Source organism: Gossypium hirsutum, chromosome D02, assembly GCF_007990345.1.
Source record: "Gossypium hirsutum isolate 1008001.06 chromosome D02, Gossypium_hirsutum_v2.1, whole genome shotgun sequence".
Classification (NCBI taxonomy): domain Eukaryota; kingdom Viridiplantae; phylum Streptophyta; class Magnoliopsida; order Malvales; family Malvaceae; genus Gossypium; species Gossypium hirsutum.
Window position 1 is genome coordinate 56,665,345 of NC_053438.1, and position 13,655 is coordinate 56,678,999.

Consider the following 13,655-nt stretch of genomic DNA (forward strand, 5'->3'; position numbering starts at 1 on the left):
TTTGTAAAGAAACTTTTTCCACATTTTGGATTTGTCTTTTTCATGGTACATTTTCAAATGTCTCAATAAACATCTTATTTTTTCTTTTATATATACTAGTATCGATGGTTTTGAGTTGTTTCAAGGATATCAATGTTTTATTTAATTTTTATATATTGTTAAAATAAATTTAAATTAGAAAAAAAGAGATTACAAAAGGAAGCAAATGCGAGAAAGAAGACAAAAGGATCATTATACATTGTAAATATGTAAATGATCATTACGCTATAGAAACACAATGAATGTTATAAAGCAACATAAATATATGAGATCAGTAAACAATATAAGGATCATTGTACAATGTACAAAATTTCATTAGTTGATATTTTTTGTTCATAAGATAATATAATATTTTATAGCCATCATTTTTAAATTTGATTTTACAAAAGATTTTCGAGCTTTAGTTTTACAGAGGATTTTGATAATGCAAGAAGAAGCCTAACATTCAGAAGCATAAACAATCATTTTGATCTATAGTGTTACTAAAGAAAAATGTAAGGCTTTCAAAGTTGATTGTGATGTTACAACAAACATCATGGAATTCCTTCATATCTGCACTAAGTAGTATTATGTGGTTAAATCATAATACGAAAAGACAACTTTTATTAATAGATAAACCTAAACATGCCCTTAGTTTAATCGAAAATGAGCAAATTGATTGAAAGACTAATATGATGTCTATTAAGTCTAATTGGGGAGATGCTTTGTCTTAAATATCAGAACAGATGACTCCCAGAAAATAGAAACATAGACGTGATTGATTGGACTAATAGTACATTGAACATTACTCAAGTATAATAAATCCTAAACTTGTTTATGGATTTATTTACTTGTGACGTTCATAGTGTGACATATATTAATCCTAAGTGAATAATGGACTATATTTTGATGTAAGTAAAAGTCCGAGTTCAAATAGATAAAGAACCGAAAGTTGATGCGTTGGTACACGACTTCTGTAATATGTAGCATCATTCATAGTAGTGGAATTCATAGCCCAACTAATGGGTAAACGATATCCTCTCATTGGCATTACATGGTTGATGAAAAGTAAATGTGGCCACGGGTTGGTTGTCTTTATGATAAATGAATTTATGACTATTTGATAGTAATTGACTTTTCATGAAGGAAGATGTAATGGTTACCATAAGATAAAATAGACTCATATTGGAAGAACAAATTTATCCCAAATAGATTAAGGATATCCTATTAGGGTAACACACTTATGATAATGTCATTGGACGAGCAGTAATTAAATAACTTTCGTAATGGTATGTAACTAGGGAGAGCTCAATCATGATCCTATAGTAGAATGACTCTGTGACTAAATAATTTCATAATTAATAGGTGAAAAGATGAAACTTAATTATGAATTATTTCAGTCTAATTATATTTGTCCAATCGTTTCTTCTACTAGCTTGCTGAAACTAGAAATAAATTGCATGTAGAACCAAATGAACATAAATTAAAAAAATAATGAAGTTAGCCAAATGATGGCATTCACAAATGAATGTGTTTTCTCACTAAGTATAGAAATGACTTGAGAATTGATTTAAGGTTTTCAAATTATTATTTAATTAATTATAATTAAATAATTAAAGTTCAAAAATAAAAATAAAAAAAATTAATAATTATGAATAAATTAAATATGGAAATTAAATATATTTCCTCATAGATTCTTTTACGGTAAAGTTGTCATGACTTTAATAGAATTAGAATTGGATTGTGAAATTTATTTAATTGAGAAATTACTTTAGTTAATTAAATTAATTAATTAATATTTATTTTGGAAATAGAAAACAAATATTAAGTTGGATGAAATTATAAAGTGCTGGATCAAAAGTCGAGGAAACACATATAATTGGACCAACTACATGAGAAGCCCAATTCCTCTCATTTTACATGTGAGAGACGACAACTGTAACAACCCATTATTAGTGGTGTCAAAAACGATAATTTCGGGACCCCAATTCTGGCAAGCGAGTCAATAATTCATTACTTAATTAATGTTTATGAAGTCTGATGAGGCTCTTATTAAAATTTTGTTAAGTTATATTGACGTTTGGGTAGTAAATTAGTTAAAGGATTAAATTACAAAAGCTTGAAAAGTTAGTTCCAAAAGTTAATAGTGCTAAGTAGATAGGAATTAGAGAGTTGATGGACTTAATTGGTAAATTGGCCAATGTTAAAATTAGTGGCCGGTTTTGAAGTTTGTTTTAAGTGGGTTTATGACTAAAATTACATTAAAATAAAGTAAAAATAATAAGAATAATAAAACATTATAGGGCCACTATCATCTTCTTCATTTTTCTTTCTCATTCCAACCAAAACACCATTGTTATAGCTAAGGGAGCTTCGGTTTTGTAATTTCTCATTGCATGTAAGTGATATCTTAATTGTTTCTTAATGAATTTTATGTTTTTTTTTGTGTTAGTTGAGTTGAAATCTATCTTGTTCGGGTGTTAATTTGTAAAATTAGTAAAGTTGAGAAAGTATACTCATAATGTTTTTGAAGCTTTCTACTTGAAAGGGCTTTCCTTGAGTGCTTGACATTGATTTTGTGTTATTTTATAGAGTAAAACTTTATAAATTTAGAAATTTGGGATTTAATTGAGTAGTTTGTATTATGAGAAAGATTTGTTATAAATCTAAGGATATATAGGCTGTATAATAAGGTTAAGTATTCGACAATGTTGGGGTTATGTATTAATTGTGGAATTGACTTGTTTAATTCTATGGATTAAATTTTATGGAGTGTAAATGTTTAGGGACAAATGAGCAAAATTGAAAATAAGGAATTATGTGTATTGAATTGAATTAATATATGAAATTAAATAATTTTTGATGTCAAGGATTGAGTTGTGTATTGACCAATTATTAGGAATTAAATGTGGAGGTATGACTTTATGATAGATTGTCTAAATTGAATTATTGTAGTTTTGAATTAGTTAATTGAATTATATTATCATACTTAGATTAAGAGACGAGCAAAGCAGTCGTTAATTGAGGGAAGGAGAAAGTTGCCGATTAATACATCTCGTTCATCGAAAACTATCGTAAATTCGGTAAGTTCGTAGTCTTTGAAATCGAACTCCGTTTATTTAAATTAAGTACTTAATCAGTACTTTGATATCTTAATTATATTTATATATATATGCAGATGATTAAATTATGAAAGAAATCGATGAATGATTAGAATTTAAATTGTTTGAATGAAATATTATGGAATTATATTGAATGGTATGATATTCGATCATGAGATATAACATAATTGATTAATGCGAAAGATTGATAAAGAATTGATGGAATGTGGAATTATGCAATCGAAATTGTTAGTTTATCTGACTAGCGTTGGGTGCAACACATTGTTGGTACATCCAACTAGTGCAAGGCACAATTATTTGTCGGTTTACCTAACTAGCGCTGGGCATAACTTCTGTCAGTTTATCTGACTAGTGTTGGACACACCATTATATTTGTTAGTTTAACTGACTAACATTGGGCACAGGACACAGTTGATTGATTCGACTTGTGCTGGGCATATATATTGTTGGTTATTTGACTAGTGCTGGGCGTAAAATCGTGTTACGGTTTATCCACTAGGCACCGGGTGTCATTATTAAATTAATTCATACCGTAAATGAAGGTTATTATGAAGAGGTTATGTATGTTCATGTTGAACTCAATGATTGAAAAAATTGAATGAATATAGCATGATGTGTTTTATATAGTTACGTTTGTAGGGACAATAGTAGTTCCTAAATAAATAAGTAAATTTAGTATTTAATCATTATCTTGTGTGTAGGTTAGGTACCTATTTTGACTAGCAACTCAGCATTCTATGTCAATCCCGAACTCAAGCTGGTGATGTTTACTTTTGAGTCTTGGCATGTACCTAGGATGTCAATGTTTTGAGTGATGAACTTTTGATTTTAGTTAATTTCTAATGAAAGTTACTTGTGAGGAATGTTGTCTTGTAAGCTTGTGAATGATGTGTTAACTTAGATCAATGTTTGTATATAGTTGTTTTGGGATATTAATGTAAATGTTATTAAATGACGGTTATACTATTGAAATGGTTGGTTTATTGGTTTGCAATTGAGGTGTTTCAAGTATAATATTTAATCTAGGCTTAGTTATCATTATTGAAATAGTATTATAAATGAATGCTTATCTATATTTGGTCATTTGGTGGATAATTGAGAGTGAATGATAGGTTTGAGTTATGTATGTACTTAATTTACTTATTTGATTACTTTAAACTTGTTTTAGGTGCCTTTGAATGGCATATTGGTTAGATGAAATAGGTTGATTGAATTGGCATGTTTAGATGTGTTTGAATGAGGCTTAGGTCTATTGAATGTGTGCATGAATGGAGTGGTTGAATAGGTATGTTTTGGCCTTGAAATGACTTGATTTTAGTGTCAATTTGTGGAGCACACGACCTGGGACACGGGCTGTTGCACGGCTTGGCTACACGGTCGTGTGTCACTTTGTTAATTTTTAGTGTATTAAGTCAGTGTGTTACATGGCCTACCACACGACCTGCGACACGATCGTGTGTCACAAGTCAGAGAGTTACACGGTTTGGCAAATGATCTGCGACACGACCGTGTGAACCAACTTTGTGAGTTACACGGTTTAAGACACGGGCTGGGACATGGTCGTGTGACCACTTTTTTCAAATTTTGTAACTTTTTCCCCAAATCTTCTGATTTGTTTCAAATTAGTCTCGAATTTCTTTTAAACTATTTTTAGGGCCTCAAAGGCTTGATTTGAGGCCCAATTACATATGTTTGATAGGTTTTTAATAATATTTATTTAATTAATGTAAAATGATTTTATTAAGATGTTTTGATGGTAAATGTTGTTCCGATTGTTCGGTAATGCTTCGTAACCTTAATTCAGCTACGAAGACGGGTTAGGGGTGTTACAACAACCCTAGTGTTTCTATCTAGGGTATGCTCCCCTCTTCAAGGTAGATTACGAGAATGTTTTTCTATTAATAAATATTGTTTGTGTTATAATTATTCAACTAGGATTCTCTTATCTCTCTCTATAAATAGGTGACACTAGTAAAGCTATTTACATAAGTTTTTATGCATAAGTTTCATATCTTGTTATTCTGCCAGAAAGTAGTGAAAAATTATTTTCTTAGAATAAATTCTATTTTTTGGTTTAAATAATTTCTACTAGTTTCTATTGAGAGAATTACTTTTCTACTGAAGATAATAAATCATTTTTGGTTCTGTGTTTGGTTATTATTGTTCGAGTTCACACTCAATGTAATTCGGGGTAAGAGGATAATGAAGAAGACTAGTCGGTTGAAAGCTGAGAACGTTTTGGATCTGTCTCGCATAAAAACACAATTAATTTTCAGTAAAATATTTATTATTATAAATATCACAAATCGGCTCGATTTTTAAAATTTTTAAACTTCCACTATAATAATAAACTGTTTTCATACCTAAAATTTTCAAATACGACAGTGTAAAGAGAAACATAATCAAAATTCACGAGAAGGGAAAGTGGTGAAAAGAGCTGCATTGGAAGGATGAAGCCACACAAAATGCTTTTCCATGTTTCATTGCAAAAGAAATCTTACTTTTACCTTTGTCATTGTTTTTCGATTCACTGCATGTTTACTTTCAGAAACTAACTTGTCATTTTCTTTTGTCCTTGTAAAACATGTAGATTTGAAGTAAGGAAATTTTTAATCCAACTATCCATCTAACATGCTTAATATGGCTGTCTGAAGGTGAAGAACCTTTAAAAAGCACTATCGCCTATTGCTCTAAGACAACATATCGTGAAAGACTTTAGGCACTTCTTCTCACTAATAATTTTCTTTGTTGTCTTTGTTCTTATACACTTTATTAATTGTTAAATGAACAAAAAAATATAGGGCATTTTTTTTCTAAACATATTCCCTAGAATATGTAATGAAATTTTCTTTTAAAGTCGCAATAAGAATGCATAAAAATTCATTCACAGCTTGTTGTGCCCACTTGATAGTAGACGTGGCTAATGCATCCATTGGGTTAATACGTTTCTTAAGAAGTGAATCATCTCGAGGCAAAAGATCACGCATATCATAGGACGCAATGTGATTGTAGTCGTAAACTAACTAAAAATCTGACTAAGGCAAATGAACATATCAATTAATAGTACAGTTAAAGTGAGCAAATATATCATTCACACAATGACTAAAAGTATTAGTAATTACTATCTTTCTATTTTAACTAATAAAATCGAGTGATTGATTAAAAACTAAATTTAAATAACTTAATTAGCAATGAACACGACAAAGAACAAAACAAGAAAATAATCGAGTAAACAACCAAGAAGCGAAAAAATACCCAGGAAAAAATTCACTTAGATTTCATCTATCATTATCAATCAAAATTATGCTTTCTTCACTTAATATCTTGATCCGTAGAAATCCCTAAATTATGCTAATATCACTCTTCAAGAATAAAAGAAACTGACTCTAGGTTGATTAATTGAAATTTCTTTCTAATTAAAACCCCTATTTTCATATTAACTTAGTCTATGAATTTCCCTATTAGATTTGAAACTAATCTGATAGATTTATGTCGTCCTATTTCTAGGATTGCATGCAACTCCACTCAATTACGCTAGATCTACTCTTAAACAGGGTCTATTCCTCCTCTGGTTTAAGCACATCAAACATGGATCAATAGTCTAAAAATATCAAGCCAAGAATTAAACACACGTGATTGAGAACAAGATCTAAGTATTCATTGCATAAAATAAAGAATCAAATGACAGAATCAATCATAGGTTTCATCTCCTCTAGGTATTTAGACGATCAGTTCATGCTTGTAAATATAAACATCCAAAACACAGTATAATCTAAAGAAATAAAGAAACTCATGATAATCTCCTAAGAAATAAACTGGAAGTCTTCAATCTTGACGGAGATCTACTTCAGAATCGACTTCAATGGTGTTTTTCGAGTTGTTTTCTTGAATATTCTACGGTAGCTCACTCATGTCTTCTTATTGTTGTCATATATAGGTCTTAGAATGCCCAAAAAACCTAAAATTTGCGCTTTTCACTATTCAGAGTGCCAGTTCGCGAAATTGACACGGCCTACCACATGGCTGTGTGGTAGCTCGTGTGGCTCACACAGTCGTGTGTCTAGGTTGTGTGGAATGGTCCAGCCTTTGTGACCCTTGTACCTTGCTCTGGTTTTTTGGTTTCCTCTCCTTTTGCTCCCAAATGCTCTCCTAAGTATAGAAACATAAATTTAAGGGATTAGGAGCATAAATTCACAATTTACATTGAATAATCATCCAAAATGTATTAGGAATGGGATTAAAATATGTTACTTTTAACATTTATCAAATATCCCCACAACTAAGCATTTGATTGTCCTCAAGCAAAATTCTATACTCACATTCAAGTTAACTTCCCTTAATTCATTGTTTTCATTGATAATGTCTTAGGATAATCCATAGATAATCATGCATTGGAAATTCACACTACAATGACACTAAAAAGCATAAGCACTCTAAGCCGAAATTTTTAAGGCACAAAACATAAACATCTCCCCTATTTCAACGATTACCTGAAATTCAAACTCAGCAAGAATTAACATCCACACCAAGGATTCACCGAAAACACTCAAAGCACTCAAAATATTTAAGGTTTAAATAATGTGCACTCAATAGTCAAATGAAAAATGTTATTACCATATGCTCGATTCAAAATCAAGTCTCCATCACTATAAAATGAGATGACACGCCAATCAAAAGGTCTTTACAAGTGGTTAAAATCGAAAATTGAGTTGATAAGTTGTTAAACTAGAAAAAAAATCAATTGTTGAATAGATTTCACATCAAGAAGAAATAAATAATGAAAACAAGCTTTTCAACAGAATATGAAACTAACAATTCAAGCTCAATGAATTTTTTTTCTTTCCTTTTTTTTTCTTTCTTCTTTTTTTAGAACAAGAATAGAGTTTAGTAATAAAATGATGAAACATAGTTAGGCAACTAACCAAATCAAATCTTGACAAAAAAGGAGTCAGTAAAAGGATAATTTTACAACAGTAATTTGGGTTAAGGGTTAACATTAACATGTTTGAAAAAAAAAGTGTTAGGACCAATAGGGTTTACTAGAGGTTAATTCAATGGGTAAGCTGTTTAAAGGTTAAATGGGTTAAATCTTAAGTGTCTCTATCATCTCAGTATATCAAATCAATAATGTGGCCTCGACATGTATAACCGAAGCAAGTTCTAGAATAACAAATCTAGTCGACACACTCACAATCAAAAATAAAATGAGCATAAAATTATATATGCTCTATAGGCTCAAAAACTTACAAAAAATCATGGTTTTGATTTCAAACTTGAGAAATTTAAATTTCAAGATAATGCTTCAATTCAAGAAGATAACCTAAAATAATAATTTCTAGAAAACAACTTATCATGCTTAACTCTCTCGTGTCTTAAAGTATAAATCAAACAATGCAAAAATATCCACAAATTATACCAAAACAAAATCAATAAAACTCCAAATAAAAAAATAACTCTAATGGTAGGTGTGAGAAAATTACTTAAAAACAAATAACAATTCAGAGATTTTATCTCATAAACATATAAACAACCTCCCCATAAAAAAATAACTCTAATGGTACATTGCCCTTAACGTACAAACAATTATAATAACAGAATAAACACAATATCATAAAAGGGAAAGAACTGAAATTGCCTTGAATTTGGATGAATTTGCCAGAATAGTGAAAACCAAAATCGTAGGCAATTCTTAAAGAAGTGCACGTTTTTGAGCAAACTAATAAGAAAATAGACAAAAATAAATAAGATAAAGAGAAAATAAACTAGAAAAAATAACCAAAAAAATACTAAAAATAAAGTGCAGAATAAAAATAAAATAAAACAAGGAAGTCTCACAAATAAAATAAAAACAATTAACAATAAAGATAAAAGTACAACCAAAAATAAAAATAAAAAACAGAAAACAAAATCAGGTCAATGACTGGCGTCGTGTGAGGTGTCTGGATCACAAGGCAGATGATCGGGAGGAGAGATATGTAAATGCTGGCATATCCGCTGCAGATACGCCTCAATGTGATCGATCTGTTCTGATTGTCTCCACTCGAAAAGTTCAATCCGATCAAAGTATCGCTACTCAAAGTGGTCAAAATGCTCAGAAATATCATCGTTCGAAATAGAATACGTAGTAGTAGGGTGACTCGGAGGAGGAGAGGATCGAATTAGGTCCTCATGCTAAGGAAGATCATCATTCGAAAGCTCGTGCTCATCTTAAGGATCCGAATGAGATCGGGTGCATCGATGGGGACCCGCTCTGTGTAGGCGTTCAATCATCCTCATATGACTTATAATGGATAATCTCTGCTAGGTCATTTTTCCAACTAATGTGAATGAGGAAGTCTGCTCCAGAATGTCAAGCAGTCCAAAATATCTTTTCAATTGAGTCACATAAGGGCCAAAACAGATAGGACCCTTCCTACTTTGGTTAGAATGGTGTTGTTAAGAGAGGGCCACAAAGTAAGCAACATCGATGGGGTGTCGCATCGACATACACCACAAGAAATACGCATCAGTCGTACCAGTAACCCCACTGCTCTCCCTACGATCGGTCAATGTGTGCACTACAAGGGCATGGATATAACGAAGGGCCAGAAGTAGACAACTGGCCTTCGGTTGGCTCAGGTTGTACGATGTTACTGTCTCAGCTATCTCAGACCAACAAAGAGGCACTAAACGATGGATGTGTCAAGATAATGTGGGGAACTTTAGAGTATTCATGAACACCTCAGAATAAAGTCTAAGGACAGGTTCAAAATCTGGGACGCTCAGATAATGTGGCATACCACCTAGTCAGAAAGAAACAGTGCACGACTCATCATTTTGTGACATAGCATGCTGCAGAAAAAATGTCGAGCAAAACTCCAGTGTCAGCTCCATGTATATAGGCCCGACGATAGAGAAAATTAGTCCTACGGAGCTGTTGCGATCAGTGCTCACACTCTGTCATCCAAGTGTATCTCCTGTAAGGCCTCCCAGTCATTACAATGAACCAATCCCAAGGTTCGTTGCTGTAGGTGCTGATACTAGTCCTCGTGTGGACCCAGAGGAAATTGGAGACATGGATGTCTCGCAATGGAGGTTGGGCCTGAAGACGATGTCGCACCTGGTGTCTCCCATTTTTCAAGGTGGGGACAATGACCTTAGATTTACCATGTGTGTTAGTCATAATGTATTTGAAATAAAATATTAAAATCAAATATTAGCATAAAATGAATCAAATGTAAGAATTAACACAACGGTCCTAGTCTAATAAATCGCACAACAAACACTGAATCTAAACTAAAATCTAGACTAAAACACCTGTCAACAAATCTAATAATAATTTAGCACACATGCAACAAATCAAAAACAATAAGAAAAATATGAATAATAAAAATATAACTACACCTAATAAAGATAAAGTTAACAGTAATATAACACAACTATACTAATAATACCAATAATAAACCTAATAATAAGAATAACATCAACAACAATAAAAATAGTAACAACACTAATAAAAAAGTTAATAAAAATAAAACAAAAACAAGAAATAGAAATAGAAAAATAAAATAAAATAGAGATAAGGCTAGTGAGGGACCAAACAGTGGTAAGGGGTGGTTAACAACGACAATGGTGGGGCGCACGACGGTGGTCGATTGTGTGCGATGGCTGGCGCGAGTGAATCAGTCGACGATATTGTGTTCGGCAGTGATGGGGACTTCGATTAGGGCGACTAAGAGTGGAAAGGGAAGGAAAAAGAGTAGCTATGAGGATGGAGGCTCGAGTTAAATGGGAAAGGGGAAGAGAAAGGTTCAATCAAGGTTAGGGGTGACGTTGGGGAAAAAAGAGGTCGATGAACAGTGGAAGAGAGGGGAAATGTCTATGACGATGAGGCACGAGGGGACGATGGAAGGGTACGTTGCATGGTGGCTGTGGTCATGGGTGTGTCTACGGCTAGGGTTGGGGTTTGGTGGAAGTAGATTGAAAGGGAAGGGAGTGGGACTCGGTTGCAACGGTGTGAGTAGAAAGGAAAGGGGAAAAATTAGGGTTTCAAATTTTTTTAAAGAGACACGATCGTGTATAGGCCTGTGTTAGGACACACAGTAGTGTCTCATGCCTGTGTGTGCACTTCTAGCCTATGTCAAATTTAAAAATTAAAATAAAATATACCCAGTTTCCACATTGCCACAGATACGCCCGTGTGTCCAGACTGTGTGTAATGATCCTTCACTTCTCCCACGCCTGTACATGAGGGCATATAGGTCACATGGTCTATCACACGCTCGTGTGCCAAGCCGTGTGTCTCACACAACCATGTCTTCAGGCCGTGTAACTCACTGATGTCCTTTGTGTTGAAAGAAAATTAGAAGAAATTAGCTCCAATATGCACACGACCTAAGACATGTCCATGTGTCTAGGCCGTGTAGACCACCCTAGGTCGTGTGGCCTTTTTTATTTTTTAAGTAAAATAAACAAACCGTTTTTTTATTTTTATTTAAAATAAACAAACTAAAAATAAATGAAATAAAAATGCTCAGGTTGCCTCTCGAGAAGCGCTTATTTAGAGCCTAAGCTCGACTTTCCCTTTTGCCTAAACGGTTAAGGCGGATCTTGGAGCCGAAGCTCCTCTCTCTCATTATTAGTATTACCACAACAATAAAATTTGAGACGATGGTTGATTACCTTGAATGTGTCGTATTCAGGACGTGTTACCTCAAGTGTACCGTATGGAAAAACTATTTTTACCACATATGGGTCGGACCCCCTTGACTTAAACTCTAAAGAAAAAATTCGTGGATATGATTTGTCTAATAGGTTCGTTTGAATTGGTTCGTTCCCTTTTCATTCACATCATGGCATTGCTTTGTTACTTTCTTATGCTTTCTCGGTTTCTCATCAACCTTCGTTCGCAATTCATCTAGTTCGTCGAGGTGTACCATTTGCTCTTCACTTGTCCCTCGAGCTTTATAACTTTGAATATGATATGGTTCCAACATGATTTCATTAGGTATTTCTTGGAAAGAACGTTGAGTCACATGATTACTAACTTTAGTAGAATAATTAGCATAATATTCCTTACTAGGGACTCTAACAAAATCATGTGCTTGAAGAATAACATTTTCATCACCTACATTTAGCACAAGTTCACCATTACCCACATTAATAACAGCTCTAGCAGTGGCTAAAAAGGGTGGACTTAAGATCATTGGAATGTCAATATCCTCATCCATGTCTAGTACAACAAAATCAACAGAGAATATAAATTGATCCACTTTTACAAGTACATCCTCAATAATACCCCCTAGGATACCTAATTGATTTATTAGCTAATTGAATACTCATCCTAGTGGGTTTTGGTTCCCTAAGACCAAGTTGTTTGAATGTTCTATAAGGCATAAATTTTATACTAGCCCCTAAATCAGTGAAAGCTTTTTTAACATTTAAACTACCAATGAGATAAGGAATAGTGGAACTCTTTGGATCTTTAAACTTGTTACGTAGTTTGTTTTGGAGAATGACCGAACAATCCTCATTAAGCTCCATATTTGACAAGTCGTCTAACTTCCTTTTGTTCATTATCAGCTTATTTAAGAATTTTGCATACCTTGGTATCTACGAAAGGGCTTCAACAAAAGGGAAGTTAATATGCAATTTTTTTAAGAGCTCAAGAAGTTTACCATATTATTATTTTATGTGGTTTCTCTTCAATGCTGCTGGATATGAAATTCGAGGTTTGTATTCTCTGACCACCATCTTTCGCTATTTCTTGCCTTCTTCAACCTCATCATTTTTTCCCAATAGCTTCTAATTTTGCCTTTGTTTTCAGCCTCGACTAATCTTTCCATGCTTCAAACAATGATTGAGTGAACTTTCTCATTTAGGTTAGTTTCAGTGTTACTAGGTAAGATACCTTACTGTCTCTCCGAAACTAATTTAGCAAGCTATCCAATCTGATTTTCAAGCCCTTGAATTGATGCTTGCTAATTTTTCAAAGTAGTCCCAGTGTTTTGAAATCGAGTTTTGGACACCCAAATAAGTTTAGCTAACATCTCCTTAAGGTTCAGTTTTTTTTCTTGTTGATAATGTTGTTGAAAACCTGAAAGGGGTTGCGACCTTTGATTTCCTTGACCACTCCAAGAGAAATTTGGATGATTCATCCATCCTAGATTATAACTATTGGTATAGGGATTATTTTGAGGCCTAGAATTATTACCCATAAAGTTGACTTGTTCATACTCCATGTTAGAACTGAAGGGTAAACCTTCTGGATTGATCATCCCCGCTCTAGTTGCATCACATTGCATTATCAGATTCATAGTATTATTGCAACTCAAACCATCAATTTTTTTTCTTTAGTGCCTCTACCTGACTTGCCAACATAACAAATGCATCCATATAAGGGTTATTTTGAGGTATAGAATTATTACCCATAAAGTTGACTTGGTCATGCTCCATGTTAGAACCGAAGGGTAAACATTCTGGATTGATCATCCCCGCTCTAGTTACATCACATTGCATTACTGGAGTCATCATATT